The sequence below is a fragment of the Arachis ipaensis genome, chromosome B07 (assembly GCF_000816755.2).
Source record: "Arachis ipaensis cultivar K30076 chromosome B07, Araip1.1, whole genome shotgun sequence".
NCBI classification, from domain to species: Eukaryota; Viridiplantae; Streptophyta; class Magnoliopsida; order Fabales; family Fabaceae; genus Arachis; species Arachis ipaensis.
The window spans coordinates 31,355,134-31,373,427 of record NC_029791.2 but is presented as its reverse complement, the minus strand read 5'-3'; positions in this window follow the sequence as shown (position 1 = coordinate 31,373,427).

The window sequence follows — 18,294 nt, the reverse complement described above, 5'->3', positions numbered from 1 at the left end:
AAACTATGGTTATCTTGTAAATCTTAGTTAGGAGATTAGTGATAAAAATGATTTTGTTTATAAAAAGTAAATAACATTAAATGAATGATACTTGTGATTCAGTAATGAGGAACAGGTTGAGGTTCCAGAGATGCTATGTCGTCTGAATCTCTGCTTTTCTACTGTCTTCTTCTCCAAAGATGCATGGCTTCCTTCCATGGCAAGCTGTATGTTGGTGGATCACCGTTGTCAATGGCTACCATCCGTCCTCTCAGTGAAAATGGTCCAGGTACGGTTTCTGTACGGCTAATCAACTGTCGGATCTCTCGTCTCGGATGAAAAATACCAGGCACAGCTACCGCACGGCTAATCATCTGTCGGTTTTCACTTGTGTCGGAATAGGATCTCTCTATCCTTTTGCACACTGTCACTGCACCCAACATTCGTGAGTTTGAAGCTCGTCACAGTCATCCCATCCCAGATCCTACTCGGAATACCACAGACAAGGTTTAGACTTTTCGGATCTCAGGAATGCTGCCAATTGGTTCTAGCCTCTACGACGAAGGTTCTAATCTCACGGATTCGAATGCTCTGTTGTTAGGAGAGGCAAGTCAAATCCGTGAATCAGAGACCCAAGAGATACGTACTCAAGTTGTCGCCCAATGACTACGTTGAGCTCAGATAGAACGGGAGTGGTTGTCAAGCACGTGTTCATAAAGTTGAGAATGATGATAAGTGTCACGGATCATCATATTCTTTATATTAAAGTATGAGTGAGTATCTTAGAACAGAATCAAGCGTGATCGAAAAGAAAACAGTAGTAATTACATTAATCCATTGAGACACAGTAGAGCTCCTCACCCCCTCCTATGGGGTTTAGAGACTCATGCTGTAGAAGATACAATATGAGATGTAAAATGTCATACGTTCCTAAAATGAATCTCTAAAAGTAGTTTTTATATTAAATTAGTAACTTAGGTTTACAGAAAATGAGTAACTAAGTGCAGATAGTGCAGAAATCCACTTTCGAGGCCCACTTGGTGAGTGTTTGGACTGAGCTTTGAAGCTGTCACGTGCATAGGCCATTCTTGGAGTTAAACGCCAGCTTTGGTGCCAGTTTGGGCGTTCAACTCCAGTTTTGGTGCCAGTTTCGGCGTTTTATGCCAGAAAAGGGTCTCTGGCTGGCGTTTAACGCCAGTTTGTGCCATCAAATCTCAAAAAAAGTATGAACTATTATACATTGCTTGAAAGCCCAAGATGTTATCTTTCCAGCCCAATTGATAACTCGCCAATTGGATTTCTGTAGCTCTAGAAAAACGTGTTTGAGTGCAGGGAGGTCAGAATCCAACAACATCTGCAGTCCTTTCTCAGCCTCTGAATCAGATTTTTGCTCAGGTCCCTCAATTTCATCCAGAAAATACCTAAAATTACAAAAAAACACACAAACTCATAGTAAAGTCTAGAAATGTGATTTTTTCATAAAAAACTAATAAAAATATAATAAAAAGTAACTAAAACATACTAAAAACTACCTAAAAACAATGCCAAAAAGCGTATAGATTATCCGCTCATCACAACACCAAACTTAAATTGTTGCTTGTCCCCAAGCAACCAAAAACAAAATAAGATAAAAAGAAGAGAAATACAATAAATTTCAAAATATCAATGAAGCTTAGTTCCAATTAGATTAGCGAGACTAGTAGCTTTTTGCTTCTGAACAGTTTTGGCATCTCACTTTATCCTTTGAAGTTCAGAATGATTGGCATCCATAGGAACTCAAAATTCAGATAGTGTTATTGATTCTCCTAGTTTAGTATGTTGATTCTTGAACACAGCTACTTTATGAGTCTTGACCGTGACCCTTAGCATTTTGTTTTCCAGTATTACCACCGGATACATAAATGCCACGGACACATAACTGGGTGAACCTTTTCAGATTGTGACTCAGCTTTACTAGAGTCCCCAGTTAGAGGTGCCCAGAGTTCTTAAGTACACTCGTTTTTCTTTGGATCATGACTTTAACCACTCAGTCTCAAACTTTTCACTTGGACCTTCATGACACAAGCACATGGTTAGGGACAACTTGATTTAGCCGCTTAGGCCAGGATTTTATTCCTTTGGGCCCTCCTATCCATTAATGCTCAAAGCCTTGGATGCTTGCCTTTTAGTTTAAAGGGTTATTGGTTTTTTTCTCTTGCCTTTTGGTTTAAAGAGCTATTGGCTTTTTCTGCTTGCTTTTTCTTTTTCTTTATTTTTTGCCATTTTTTTTGCAAGCTTTGTGTTTTTCACTGCTTTTTCTTGCTTCAAGAATCAATTTTATGATTTTTCAGATTATCAATAACATTTGTCTTTTTTCATTATTCTTTCAAGAGCCAACAATTTTAACTTTCATAAACTTCACTATCAAAAATATGCGCTGTTCAAGCATTCATTCAGAAAACAAAAAGTATTGCCACTATATCAAAATAATTAAACTATTTTCAAGATAGAATTCGAAATTCATGTACTTCTTTTTCTTTTTCAGAAAACATTTTTCATTTAAGAAAGGTGAAAGATTCATGGAACATTCATATATTATCAATAACATTTCTTTTTTTTCATTATTCTTTCAAGAGCCAACAATTTTAACATTCATAAACTTCACTATAAAAAATATGCACTGTTCAAGCATTCATTCAGAAAACAAAAAGTATTGCCACCATGATAAACCATTATTTTACGGTTTATATTGTGTTTAATTATGTGGTTTTATCAAATCTTTACCCACTTATTCATTAAATTAGCATGTATTTACAATTCCTTCCCAAAATTACTCCACGGTTGAAAACTGCTTCCTAGAGACTTTTAATTATGTATTTTAATTCTCCTTTATTCCATTCGATGCCGTGATCTGTATGTTAAGTGTTTCAGGCTTTATAGGGCATGAATGACTTGGAGATTGGAAAGGAGGCTTGCAAAAATGGAAGGAACACAAGAAATGGGGAGATGACCAGCGCGAAGTGACGTGGACGCATGGCTCATGCGACCGCGCGAAATAGAGGAAATTACAGTGACGCGCTCGCATGCCTGACGCGAACGCATAGATTGGAAACTGCACAAGTAAGGCGAATGCATGGACGACGCGCACGCGTGGCAAGGCAAAACGCTGGATGACGCGAATGCCTGGATGACGCGATCGCGTGACGTGCGCGATCTGCAAAATCTGCAGAATTCACTGGGGGTGATTTTGGGCCCTGTTTTGACCCAGTTCTCGGCCCAGAAAAGCAGATTAGAGCCAGGGAACATGCAGAGACCAAAAAACAACATTCATTTCGCATAATTTTAGTTTTAGATCTGATTTTACTCCTCCTCTAGGTTTTCTCTCTACACATTCATAGTTCTTAGGATTTTGATTTTATTGCTTTTTGGATTGGGATATTGAGAAGAGTTATTACCTCCGTCAAGACTTCGTCATTCTAGTTTGTTTCCTTACTTGTCACTTACTCTTTCATATCCTTAATTTATTCAGAGTTACTATTGGATTATTTTTAGAACTTATTAATACAAGAACTATTTTTATTTTAATTGATCCTTTTGATTATTATCTATCATGTCTTTCTTTACTTCCCTTTCTTATTTCGTGGATTTTACAATCATAATGAGCGAGTAGTTCCCTAACTTGATTGGGAGTTGATTGAAAGGAGGACCTTGAGTTGGATGCTCAAGAGTAAAATTATAGTTGAGTTTAGCGTTGGGTCACCCTCTAATCACTAACACTAGTCCTTCCCAAGGTAGAGGATTAGAACTTGTGAATAGAAACTGACTTCTAACTTGCTTAACTTTCCTTTATCTGGTAAAGGATAACTGAGCAGGTAACCTTCAATGATCACTTTTATCTTGGAAAAACTCCAACAAGGATAGGGCTTCCAACTAATCTACTCCCAGTCAAGATTTTTATTTAAATTACATAAATTCTCTGATTTAATTTCCTGTCTATCAAACTCAACCCCCTTTGGAAAACATCTGATTAATAAAATAGCACATCTTTCTGCAACTCGTTGGGAGACGACTTGGGATTCATACTCCCAATATTTTAATTCTAATTTTGTGACAACCCTTCTAAATTGATAAGCGGATTTTTGGTTGGTTAAGAACTATACTTGCAACGTATCTCTATAATAATTTCTTGACTCGCCAATTTCCACCACGTCAATTTTTGGCGCCGTTGCCGGGGAGTTGCAATAGAGTGCTAAGTTATTGATTGGAATTTATTTATTTGTATTTTATTTTATTTTTCTACCATGAGCTGCATGTTTCTTTCGTTAAATGACGCGTTCACTTCCTGATCCAAGCTTGCTAGTATTTGATCCTGAGATCGAAAGAACTATTTCACGTATAAGGCAAGCTAGGCGTCGATTAGTCCTCCCCGAGGGCGAATCTGAAACTTCACGTAAGGAAGAAACAAACTCCCTTTCTACTGATTCGGTTGATTTACGTGCAGGTGACATGGCAGCACCTAGGAGAGTTACAATCCAAGAAGCTGGAGCCCCTGATTTTACAATGCAACCGTTTCAAACGCATCACCCAGCAGTGGCTACAGATTTTGAAATAAAGACTGCACTGCTCAACTTGATGCCTAAGTTTCATGGCTTACCTGCTCAAGAGCCTATCAAGCACCTTAGGGATTTCCAAGCAGCCTGTTCTACTGTCAGGCGTGATGGTGCAGATGAAACTTTTATTCTGTTGAAAGCCTTCCCATTCTCTCTTGAGGGAAAGGCGAGAGAGTGGTACTACACTCAACCCGCAGCAACTGTTTCTGACTGGGATACGCTTAGAAGAGAATTTTTAGAAAATTTCTTTCCAGCTGAAGTCACTGATAAACTGAGGAAAGACATTTCCATGACTGTTCAAGACGAGTCCGAGACTCTCTATGAATACTGGGAGCGCTTCAACAACCTTCTGGAAGCATGCCCCCACCATATGATTGACAAGATAGTGTTGCTCGGCTACCTCACACAGGGCATGAGGCCCCAAGATAAGACCACATTGGAAAGTGCTAGCAATGGGTCTATGAAAAAGTACAAGACCACTGATGAGGCATGGCAATTGATCAGTGACTTGGCTGAATCTACTAGGAATCACAGGCAGAAACAAGGCTGGTCAAAAGCTGTTGCAGAGGTATCTTCTAGCAAGGAAACTACTGCTCTGACTCAGAGTATATGTGAAATGACCAACTTACTGAAGCAGATGCAGTTGAATCAACAACAAGCACAGCAAAGCCAACAGTTAGTCCCACAGAGAGTGTGTGGGATCTGTGCTGATTATAGCCATTATACCGATGAATGTCCGCAGCTCCAGCAGGAAGACAACACTGTGGCAGCCACTCATAACATCTATGACTACCCTAACCAAGGATACAATCAAGGTGGCAGCTACAACCATGGATGGCAGGACAATTTCCAACCAAGGTTGGAGAGATAATTCTAACCAGAGTTGGAGGGACAACAATAACAGAGGAGGCAGAGACAATCAAGGATATCAGAGGTGGAATAATAACAACAACAGGCAGCAGAACCAGAACCAGCCTTACCGAGCACCTCACCTGAGGCAATCCCAAGGAGCACAACACAACCAACAACAAGTTCCACAGATCACTCAATCTAATTCCTCTCTGAGTGACGAGGCTCTTCAATCCATTGCGCAAGGACAAAAGAACATAGAAAGTTCACTTAATGGCCTAGCATCCACTATACAAGCCTCATCTCTCAGCTGGCATCACCCAATACTTCAAATACTGCAAACACTCAACATGCAAGCTCCAGTGGAATTCCTTCTCAACCCTTACCCAATCCAAAGGGTGACATCAATGCCATCACCCTAAGGTCTGGAACCACACTGCAAGAGAGAAATCAGGAGGAGCCAATCCCATCAGAACACACCTCAGCTGAAGAGGTGGTGGAAGTAGAGGATGCTAAAGAAGAAGAGGACATACAAGACGTGGTTGAAGAAGAAGAAGCCCAACCACAGAAGGAAGCACCAAAGGATGCAGACGCTGCAGAAAACATCCTTCCTATTCCATTTCCACAAATTGCAAGGAAGCAGATGGAACTTGATCCCAAAATGGTGGAAATATTCAAAAAGGTTGAGGTAACTGTTCTCCTTTTTTATGTTATTCAGCAGGTACCTAAATACGTAAAGTTTCTAAAAGATTTATGTATACATAAAGACAAAATTAATGAATTAGAAACTATTCCTTTAGGTAGTTCTATATTTGCTTTAATGGGAGGTATACCTGAAAAGTATAGTGATCCAGGTCCATGCATGGTTAACTGTATTATTGGAGGTGTGATATTTTCTGACTGCATGTGTGATTTAGGAGCATGTGTTAGTATAATGCCTTTGTCTATATATGATACTTTGAGGCTCCCTCCCTTAAAAAGGTCGGCAGCTTATTTTGTGTTAGCAGATAAAAGCATTATTACAGTGGTTGGAATTGCTGAAGATGTATTAGTGAGCATTAAGGGGCTCACATTTCCCATTGACTTCTATATCCTGGAGATGCCCCCTAATGACTCAAGAAGGCCATCATCAATCCTGCTTGGAAGACCATTCCTGAAGACATTAAAGTTCAAGCTGGACGCATTTTCCGGAACTTATTCTTTTGAAATAAATGGTAGAATAGTAAAATTCAGTTTAAATGGAGCTATGGAGCACCCTCCGGATGATCATTCTATCTCCCAGTGTGACATCATAGATGAAACTGTGGCTGAAGTTCACCAGGAGGAATTAGAAGAGAAGTACACAGGATAAGGTCCAAGTGTGGGGACACTCTCAGAGGACAATGAGGGCACTTTGCCATTATCACTAGCCCCAGATAATCCAGAGCCTGGCCATGAGCAGAAATTAGAATTAAAGCCCCTCCCTCCACACCTCAAGTATGCTTACCTTGAGGACAAGCAGAAGTTTCCAGTTATCATTGCAAGGGAACTCACTTCCCAACAAGAAGAACAGCTACTCAGTGTGCTGAGGAAACACAAGAAAGCAATTGGATGGAGCCTGGCGGATATAGTAGGCATCAACCCTCAAGTTTATGAGCACAGAATATTCCTAGAAGAGGAAGAAAAGCCCGTCCGTCAACCTCAGAGAAGACTAAATCCCACCATCTTAGAAGTTGTCAGGAAAGAAGTGACTAGGCTACTTGAAGCAGATATCATTTACCCCATCTCAGATAGCGAATGGGTCAGTCCAGTACAAGTGGTGCCCAAGAAGTCTGGAATCACAACAGTAAGAAATGAGCATGGAGAGCTTCTGACAACTAGAGTGCAGAATTCATGGAGAGTTTGCATTGACTATAGGCATCTCAACCAAGCCACTCGCAAGGATCATTATCCCTTGCCATTCATTGATCAGATGCTTGATCGCCTGTCAGGTAAATTTCATTATTATTTTCTAGATGGTTATACAGGATATTTTTAAATCCATATAGCTCCTGAAGATCAGGAAAAGACTAATTTTACATGCCCTTTTGGCACTTATGCTTATAAAAGAATGCCCTTTGGCTTATGCAATGCACCAGCTACTTTCCAAAGGTGCATGATGAGTCTTTTCTCTGACCTTATTGAGAACTGTATGGAGGTTTTTATGAATGATTTTAGTGTTTATGGTGATTCATTTAGCCTTTGCTTGGATAGTTTATCTAGAGTATTAGATAGATGTGTCAATACAAACCTTGTATTGAATTTTGAAAAATGTCACTTTATGGTAAAACAAGGGATTGTACTAGGACATGTTGTGTCTAATACTGGCATTTCTGTAGATCCAGCAAAGGTGGATGTTATTTCTAGTTTACCTTAATCCTCCTCTGTGAGGGAAGTCTGTTCGTTCCTTGGCCATGCAGGTTTTTATCGGAGATTCATTAAGGACTTCAGTAAGGTAGCACTACCCTTATCCAGACTACTGCAGAAAGATATTGAGTTCGAGTTCAGTGAGGATTGCAAACAAGCGTTTGATAGACTGAAGACTGCCCTGACTCAAGCTCCAATTGTGAGAGGACCAGACTGGAGCCAGCCATTTGAAATCATGTGCGATGCTTCCAACCATGCAGTAAGAGTAGCGCTGGCTCAGCGTGAAGGTAAGGACCCTTTTGTAATTGCTTATGCGTCTAAGACTTTAGACGCTGCTCAGTCTAACTACACCACTACTGAGAAAGAGCTTCTTGCTATTATTTTTGCTCTGGATAAATTCCGAGCCTATTTACTTGGTGCTAAAGTAGTAGTGTACTCAGACCACGCAGCTCTAAAGTATTTATTAGCCAAAAAGGAGTCCAAACCAAGGCTTATACGTTGGATACTGCTACTACAAGAATTTGATTTAGAAATTAAGGATAGGAGTGGTAACCAGAATCTAGTAGCAGACCACTTGAGTCGCCTTGAGCACATTAAAGATACCGCCACTCCTATAAATGATAATTTCCCATTCGACAACTTACAAGCAGTATTTGAAGTAGTCCCTTGGTATGCGCCTGTAGCTAATTATCTAGTTAGCCGCACTTTTCCTCCAAACTCTACTAAGCATCAAAGAGACAAGTTGAAAAGCGAGTCCAAATATTATATATGGGATGACCCATATTTATGGAGATGTGGCGCTGACCAGAAAATTAGACGGTGTGTGCCTCAAACAGAATTCCAGTCCATTTTAGAGGCCTGCCACTCATCTGAGAGTGGAGGACATTTTGGCCCTCAAAGAACAGCTAGAAAAATTTTAGACTATGGATTCTGGTGGCCTACCCTTTTTAAAGACGCTGCTGAATTTTGTAAATCTTGTTCCCCATGCCAAAGGTTTGGTAATATATCCAAGAGGGATGAGATGCCTCAACAGACTATGCTTTTCTGTGAAATTTTTAATGTTTGGGGCATTGACTTCATGGATCCATTTCCAAATTCTAATGGTTATTTTTATATATTGTTAGCTGTAGATTACGTTTCTAAATAGGTGGAAGCAATTCCTACCCGCACTGATGATGCTAACACTGTTGATTCCTTTGTTAGAAACCACATTATTTGTCGCTTTGGATCACCACGAGCAATCGTGAGCGATCAAGGCACCCATTTCTGTAACAGGAGACTAACAGGATTACTGAAGAAGCATGGGATAGTTCATAAAGTGGCAACAGCCTACCATCCCCAGACTAATGGGCAAGCTGAGGTGTCCAACAGAGAGATAAAGAGTATATTGCAGAAAATAGTCAAACCTAATAGAAGAGACTGGAGCACCAGGCTACAAGATGCACTCTGGGCATACAGAACAGCATACAAGACACCCATTGGGATGAGCCCCTTCCGCTTAATTTATGGAAAAGCCTGTCACCTCCCAGTTGAGATAGAGCACAAAGCCTTTTGGGCAGTAAAGGAGTGCAATATGGAATTTGAGAAGGTCGAAACTGAGAGGAAGTTGCAACTGCAAGAATTAGAGAGCCTACGCCTAGAAGCTTATGAGAACTCAAGGCTGTACAAGAAAAAGATGAAGGCTGTGCATGATAAGCACATCAAGAGGAGAGAGTTCAAACCTGGGGACTTTGTCCTCCTTTACAACTCTAGACTGAGGCTCATGCCAGGCAAGTTGAGATCAAGATGGGAAGGTCCATACAGAGTAGAGAAGGCTGAGCCATACGGAGTTTTCCACCTGAGTCATCCTTCAAGCTCTGAATTCATCAAAGTTAATGGACATCGCTTAAAGCTATATTATGGTGAGAATGCAACAAAAACAAAGGAGCTAGAGATCTTCCTCTTGGAGGATCCACCCACAGCAGAAGACTGAGCTAGTGGAGTGTCCAACTTAAGGACGTTAAAGCAAAGTGTTGGGTGGGAGACAACCCACCATGGTATGATCGTTTCTTTCCTTTATTTCTTTATTTCCTTTCTCAATAACTCTTCTCAGTACTAGTGCCTATAGTTTACATCTTCATTTGCATATTGCATAATAAAAAAAGGGGGGGCACGCGACGCGACAGCGTTGCATGTGAGTAAAGAAGAAAAAGAAATCGAACAGAGAGTCACGCAAGAGCGTGGCTGGAGGCATGCCTTTGGCACAAATCACCCCACGCGACCGCATCGTTGACGCGTCCGCGTCAATTGGGAAATATGCCTCCCACGCGTCCGCATCACCCATGCAGAGGCGTGGCCTGAAAATCGACGTAAGAAATGGTGTATGGCCGAAAGTTGTGCTGGAGTGGTGCTGGACTGGTGCTAGGCGCACAAGCCTTTCCACACGAACGCGTGCCCCACGCGTCCGCGTCGTATCCCAATATTGGCCACCCAAGCAATCGCGTCCACCACGCGAATGCGTCACCCTAGAATTTGGCAATAATGAGTTTTGAACAGAGAGTTGTGCGAGTGCGAGGCTGCCCTCGCGCCAGTAACACAAAACGAGTCACCCATCTACGTGACCGACGCGACCGCGTCGATTTATATGAGCGCTATTCGCGCGAACGCGTACCCCACGCGTCCGCGTCGCTGGCGCCGCACAGCTTATTCTAATCTGCCAAAATATCTTATCTTTCTCTTCCCCTAATCCTACTTTTTTCTTTTCTTTCCCTTTCTTCCTTCTTCCTTCTTTCTCACTTTCTACTTTTTCTCTCTCACCACCATTATCAAGGTTTTTTCTTCTTTCTTCTTCCCTCCTTACTTTTCTATTCTTCTTTTTATTTTTATTTTTATGTTTTCTTTTCCTTTTCTTTTTCTTTTTACTTGCATTATCCATGTTTTCTTTTTCTTTCTTTTTCTTTTAATTGGTGTTGGAAATTTATTAGGGTCATTATTACTCCTTATGATTTGCTTGTGGATTGTTAAGGACTTGTTTGGCAATTACATATTAATTTGTAAGGGTTGCTTGCATGTTCAATTTAATACATTCAATAAATTATTTATCATGCATGCTATGTGTTTGTGAAAACGCCCATATGACATTGTGCACCATTTTGAGATTTCTTTTAATCTACTACTCTATTTGTTTGCTTTTCACAACAACCCTTCTTTTATTTTATTATTTAAATATAATTGTTATTACAAACAGGTTATTAGTTTGAAGGACTCGGTAATCTAACTTAGACATTGAATGCTTGATCTATACTACTCATGTCTTTGCCTGCATGCCAATAAACACCTTGCATTTAATTGTCATCATATGCACTTGCTATTTCCCGTTGATGATTTTTCACATGTAGTCATGACCATGTGTTAACATCATTTATCTTTTAATGTGCATTGATTACCACCTTCACTGCCCTCTTCCTTGCTCTATCCCTTGACATTTTAACATACTTTCTCTTTTCTTTCTTTTAGGATGGCCACCAAGAAGGACAAGGAGAAAGCTACTCCCAAATCAACAGCAAGGAGAGGAACCAAACGAGCTTTAGTGGCAGAGCCATCTTCAACTGTAATTAAGCCCTCAACAAAAAGGATTAAAAGGATTATAAAGGTTGATGAAAAAGAGAAAGCCTTCCCAGCAAAGAACACTGCGCGATTTTCCAATCGCTACTGTGAGCAGATGTCCCCCATCTTGGCAGAAAAGAGTTACAACAACGAATACCTTCTTATCCTCCCGACCCGTATTGCTGAATTTGTTGAGCTGCAAATTGAAAGAAGACAATGGGGTTTCCTACAGAGACAGCCACGGCAGGTTAATCTTTTCTGGGTAGTCGAGTTCTACTCTAATTTCCACCTGCCAACCCTGCAGTCTGTCTATGTCCGTCAGAAACAAGTTCCCATTACAGAAGAGGCCATTCAGCGAGCTCTAGATCTCCCCCCTACTCCAGAAGGACTGGACGCATTTCAAGAAGTCGCACTCAAGTGCCAGATGTACCAATTTTACTAGGACACTGTTCTCAGAGTTATCGCACTACCTGGCAGCAGATGGATCTACGGATACCATCGTTCCCGTCCTAAGGGAATATCAGCTTCCGCACTTACCTTGGAGGCTCACGTATGGGCACAGATTATGTCCTATTACATCTTTCCGAGCACCCACGAGTCCTCCTTCACTGCAGACATGGCCATTCTACTATGGTGCATCCTTACAGACCAGCCTCTGAACCTACCAAGACACATCCGGAATGCTATGGGACACGTACAAATTGCAGGCAACTTACCTTTTCCCGCCTTGGTTTCAGATCTCGTCTCAGCAGCCGGAGTCTCCTACGGAGATGGAGACACCAAAGTCATGCTCCCACGGGATGATCAGTACGTCCCTAACGGGAAATATATCAGACCTCCAGCAGCCACTACAAGCCAGCCTACTAAATCGGCTGAAGACATCCTTCCTTCAACACCACAAGCACCTACAACAAATCAACTGCTCCATCGGATACTTAAAAGGTTGGATCGGCAGGAACACAAAGCAAAGCTAAGACAGCGCCGTAACAAGCACCGATTCACATACCTCAAGGAGCTACTTAAAGGAAAATACAGAGACTCAGACACCCCGGACTCCACTTCGTTTAACAGCACAGGGAGCCATGACGGTCCCGACTGTGGAGATACTGCTACCAGCCCACCTTTGTTCCTGACAGATGGCACCGAAGACGGTGCAAAGCCTTAAGTGTGGGGAGGTCGGTCAGTACCTGACTTCCGGAGGTAATTTCTCTTCCATAACACCATAAAATAGGACATTTAATTAGTTTTTCTTTTGTTGAATAGGATAAATTGCATAGTAATAGGTTAGTTGCATGCATGTTCTACTTGATTGAAAAGATAATAAGTTGCTTCTAAGACCCTATTTTTAGAACAAAATTTCACTAATTTTAATCAAAACTTTTATGTTAAAATTGCTTGAAGTTGTATTTGGAACATGGTTTTTGAGCTAAAGAACACACAACCTGTGAGACTTTGAGCCTAAACACATGGTTACATCCAAATTAAGCCTACCCCTTAAGTTACCTTTGTTAGCCACTTTGAGCCTTTAAATCCCATTTGTTCTTTATTTTACCATATTACTAGCCTTAAGCGGAAAAAAAATTATATATCCCAATTGAATCTTTGGTTAGCTTGAGTTAGAATTGTGTGTTAATTGAGTATGGGAAGATTGTGGGAACAAAAGATAATAAGGGAATGTATCATGATAATATAATGGAAATTTGGGTACCTACTCATGTGAAACTGTAAAAGAAAAATAAAAAATCTATGTGCATTGATAAGCTGTGTTTATTTTTAAAAAAAATCCAAACAAAAATATTCAATAAATAAATAAGGGGACAAAATTACCCCAATGCTAAGTTAAAATTCAAGGATCAATATATATATGATAAAATTAAAATAAAAGTTGATACATGAGTATGGAATGTGAGAAGGAAATTCTGGGTAGCTAGGTCTGAAATTTAAGTTATATAGAATATATATGTGTGTTAGGTGAAAGCTTGGGTTAATTAAAGATTCAATTTATAAGCTTACTTAGCCATATATGTACCCTTACCCTTATCTTGGCCCCATTACAACCTTGAAAAGACCTCATGATGTTTGCATTGGTATAGTAAATGTTGTTAATTGGTTAGGAGAAGAACAAAAATTAGAAAGCATGATTAGAGAAGGATAGAGTGATTACCTTATACACTAGAGAGACTAGAGTGTACATACATCATCAGTGAGGGTTCAATGCTTAAATTCTATGTTCCTTGCTTTCATGAGCTACCTTCTTGCATTTTTATATGTTGTTACTGTATAAGAATTGAATTAGTGGAATTTGATTTATGATTGTCTTGAAGAGCTTATTTACTTTTGACCAAGTGGACAAGAATCATATAGTTGCATTCACATATATAGGTTGCATTGCATTGAATGAGTTTTACATATTCCTACTCACTTATTTTCTCTCCTTCAACTAAGCATGAGGACATGCTAATGTCTAAGTGTGGGGAGGTTGATAAACTATTATTTTACGGTTTATATTATGTTTAATTGTGTGGTTTTATCAAATCTTTACCCACTTATTCATTAAATTAGCAAGTATTTACAATTCCTTCCCAAAATTACTCCATGGTTGAAAACTGCTTCCTAGAGACTTTTAATTATGTATTTTAATTCTCCTTTATTCCATTCGATGCCGTGATCTGTGTGTTAAGTGTTTCAGGCTTTATAGGGCATGAATGACTTGGAGATTGGAAAGGAGGCTTGCAAAAATGAAAGGAACACAAGAAATGGAGGAGATGACCAGCGAGAAGTGACGTTGACGCATGGCTCACGCGACCGCGCGAAATAGAGGAAATTACAGTGACGCGCTTGCATGTCTGACGCGAACGCATGGATTGGAAACTGCACAAGTGACGCGAATGCGTGGACGACGCGCACGCATGGCAAGACAAAACGCTGGATGACGCGAACGCCTGGATGACGCGATCGCGTGACGTGCGCGATCTGCAGAATTCGCTAGGGGCGATTTTGGGCCCTGTTTTGACCCAGTTCTCGGCCCAGAAAAGCATATTAGAGCCAGGGAACATGCAGAGACCAAAAAACAACATTCATTCCGCATAATTTTAGTTTTAGATCTGATTTTACTCCTCCTCTAGGTTTTCTCTCTACATATTCATAGTTCTTAGGATTTTGATTTTATTGTTTTTTGGATTGGGATATTGAGAAGAGTTATTACCTCCGTCAAGACTTCGTCATTCTAGTTTGTTTCCTTACTTGTCACTTACTCTTTCATATCCTTAATTTATTCAGAGTTACTATTGGATTATTTTTAGAACTTATTAATACAAGAACTATTTTTATTTTAATTGATCCTTTTGATTATTATCTATCATGTCTTTCTTTACTTCCCTTTCTTATTTCGTGGATTTTACAATCATAATGAGCGAGTAGTTCCCTAACTTGATTGGGAGTTGATTGAAAGGAGGACCTTGAGTTGGATGCTCAAGAGTAAAATTATAGTTGAGTTTAGCGTTGGGTCACCCTCTAATCACTAACACTAGTCCTTCCCAAGGGAGAGGATTAGAACTTGGGAATAGAAACTGACTTCAAACTTGCTTAACTTTCCTTTATCTAGTAAAGGATAACTGAGTAGGCAACCTTCAATTATCACTTTTATCTTGGGAAAACTCCAACAAGGATAAGGCTTCCAACTAATCTACTCTCGGTCAAGGTTTTTATTTAAATTACATAAATTCTCTGATTTAATTTCCTGTCTATCAAACTCAACCCCCTTTGGAAAACATCTGATTAATAAAATAGCACATCTTTCTGCAACTCGTTAGGAGACAACCTGGGATTCATACTCCCAGTATTTTAATTCTAATTTTGTGACAACCCTTCTAAATTGATAAGCTGATTTTTGGTTGGTTAAGAACTATACTTGCAACGTATCTCTATAATAATTTCTTGACTCGCCAATTTCCGCCACGTCACACCACATCAAAATAATTAAACTATTTTCAAGATAGAATTCGAAATTCATGTACTTCTTTTTCTTTTTCAGAAAACATTTTTCATTTAAGAAAGGTGAAAGATTTATGGAACATTCATAGCTTTAAGACATAGACACTAAACACTAATGATCATGTAATAAAAACAAGACTTAGACAGAAAATAAACATAAGAGAAAAGGACAAATTAGTCCCTAACCTTTTAACCCGCGGACAATTTCGTCCCTGAGCATTGGAAAATACTTTTAAATCCCTGATGTTCCTAAAAATTAGACGGATAAGTCCCTCCGTCCATAAGCCACCGTCAGACCCGACGGAATAGGCTGACCTGGCTCCCCATCTGCTTACCTGGCTTAACGGCCTTCCCACGTGGCACGTTAGTGGGATGGAGCTTTTGAAAAAGGGACACATAAGTCCCTCTCACTCAAAATGATGTCGTTTTGTGTGCTGCCCCTTATATACACTCTCATCCCTTTCTTTGTGTACAATCCCTATTACACCCAGAGAGCTTTTACAGAATTACGTTAAGCCCTAAGGAAGATCAAAAATCAAACACAGTTATACTTTGTTTCTCCCTAAAAAAAAAACCACCATCCAGACTGAGAAGGTTCCGGTGTGCATTCGCAGTCGAAGAGGGAGAACCATATAGTGTTGTCTGATTTGCCGTCTTCGTCACCGAAGGTAAGAATCAATTGCATTGCTTAGTGAGTCGATTGTGTAGTTCAATAGTTATGAAATTATGAACTGTTGTACGTGCATGGTGATAGTAATGGTAAAAATTGTTTGTGCGTTGTAACCGTGAAATTGATTCAATGTTATGGCAAAGGAAAGTTGTTGGTTGATTTCTGTTTCTATTTTTTGAAGGAGATTGATGATTGAGTGTAGAGTTAGTTGATCATTGATTTCTATTTTTTTTCCAAATGGTTGATGTGTTTGTGGTGCCATTTTTCCACCATGGAGGTAGTTTTGTCAAAAACAGTAATGGTTCCCTTGTTTATGAAAATGGAAAGGTAGAAAAATTTCCCGAAATGGACCTGGATTTTGTGAATTTTGGGGACTTGATCACACTTTTTAAAGGCTTGGAGTACCAGTCGTACAAGGCTGTTTATTGGTATGATCCAATGAGTGATGACGTTGAGTCGGGGCTGCACAGTTTGACAGGGGATGCAGGGATTAATGCCATGCGAGAGGCAAAAATGAAGAATACAAAGACGAATGAGTTTTACTTGTACTTTGACCACCCTGTTGATGAGTCTGGGATTGTGGATGATGGTGGAAACAAAGGCAAGAGTCTTGTGTTAGAAGAGATTCAGAGTTCATCTTCAGATGATGGGTACGAGAGTACAGAGGATGAGCCCTACAAACCTCCACCACCCAGATATGAAAGTGACAGTGATAATGGTGATTATAGTGCTGAGGACAGAGCAGGAAAGAGGAAGAGAGTTAGTAAGGGAAAGGAAAAAATTGTGACTCCAACTAAGCCATCTGCAAAGAAGCAATCTGCAAAGAAGCTAGCTGCAAAGAAAACAGCTCCAAAGCAATAATCTTCTCCTCCAAAACAGCCATTCTATGATCCAGTTCATCTTCCTCTTCCTCTTCTACAACTTCAACATGTTTCTCAACCAAATGTCTGCTGTCACAGATGCAACAATTGCTTCCTATTCTGGCAAGATGCTCATCGACCCAAACAAAAAATTTGCAATGAGGTTCCTTTCCCTGTCAAAATTACCATCATCTATTGTCTGCATCCATCTCATATCAAACCAAAGCCATAATTTTTTAACTTACCTTATAGAATGGACAACCCAAAAATATTCTCTTAGGGTTGGTTATGGTCCTCGATATATACATTATCGCATAACCTCCACAGAAGCACCTCGGGGCGACGGCGTCGTTTGGATGGTCAGCATGAACAGCACATGGATTTGAGTTTGAAACAGAATTTTCTTCTCTTGCTCCACTCACGCTTCTTCTTGAGTTTGATGATGCCCCCTTCGTAGCCATTGTTGCACTCTGAACAACTCTTCCCCTCACCACTAGCCACCACCATAAACGAACGACCCAAATGAATTTTAGGATTAGGGCAGCACACAAAATGACGTCGTTTTGAGTGAGAGGGACTTATGTGTCCCTTTTTCAAAAGCTCCATCCCACTAACGTTCCACGTGGGAACGCCGTTAAGCCAGGTAAGCAGATGAAGAGCCAGGTCAGCCTATTCCGTCGGGTCTGACGATGGCTTATGGACGGAGGGACTTATCCGTCTAATTTTTAGGAACGTCAGGGATTTAAAAGTATTTTCCAATGCTCAGGGACGAAATTGTCCGCGGGTTAAAAGGTTAGGGACTAATTTGTCCTTTTCTCCAAACATAAAAACAGACAAATAACAATAAAAGCAAGGAAATTAAGGAGTGGGTCCACCTTAGTGACGGCGGCTACTTCTTCCTCTTGATGGTCCAATGGAGTGCTTGAGCTCCTCTAGTTTGCTCCATCCTCTTTCTTAGTGATGGGCTTTGGTGATGAATTTCTCCATCTCCCAAGGTTCGGAGGCGAAAGCAATTGCCTTCCCTTTCCTCTTTCTAGAGGATTCTCCAACTTTGGGTGCCATAAGTGGTAATGGAAAGCAAAAAGCATAACTTTTCCACACCAAACTTAAAAGCTTTGCTCGTCTTCGAGAAAAATAAGATAGAAGGGAGTAGAAGAAGAATGAGGTAATTAATTTTGAAAAACTTGTTAATGTTAAAAAAATTAAAAGGATTTGAAAAGAATTTGAGAAGATATGTAAGTTTGGAAAAAGATATGGACAAGAATTAATAACGAAAAGAATTAAAAAGAATTGAAGGGATTATTAGTTTTTGAAAATAGAAATTGAAAGATGAACATTTGAAATATTTTTTATGCAAAAAAAATTATGAATTAAAACATGAAAA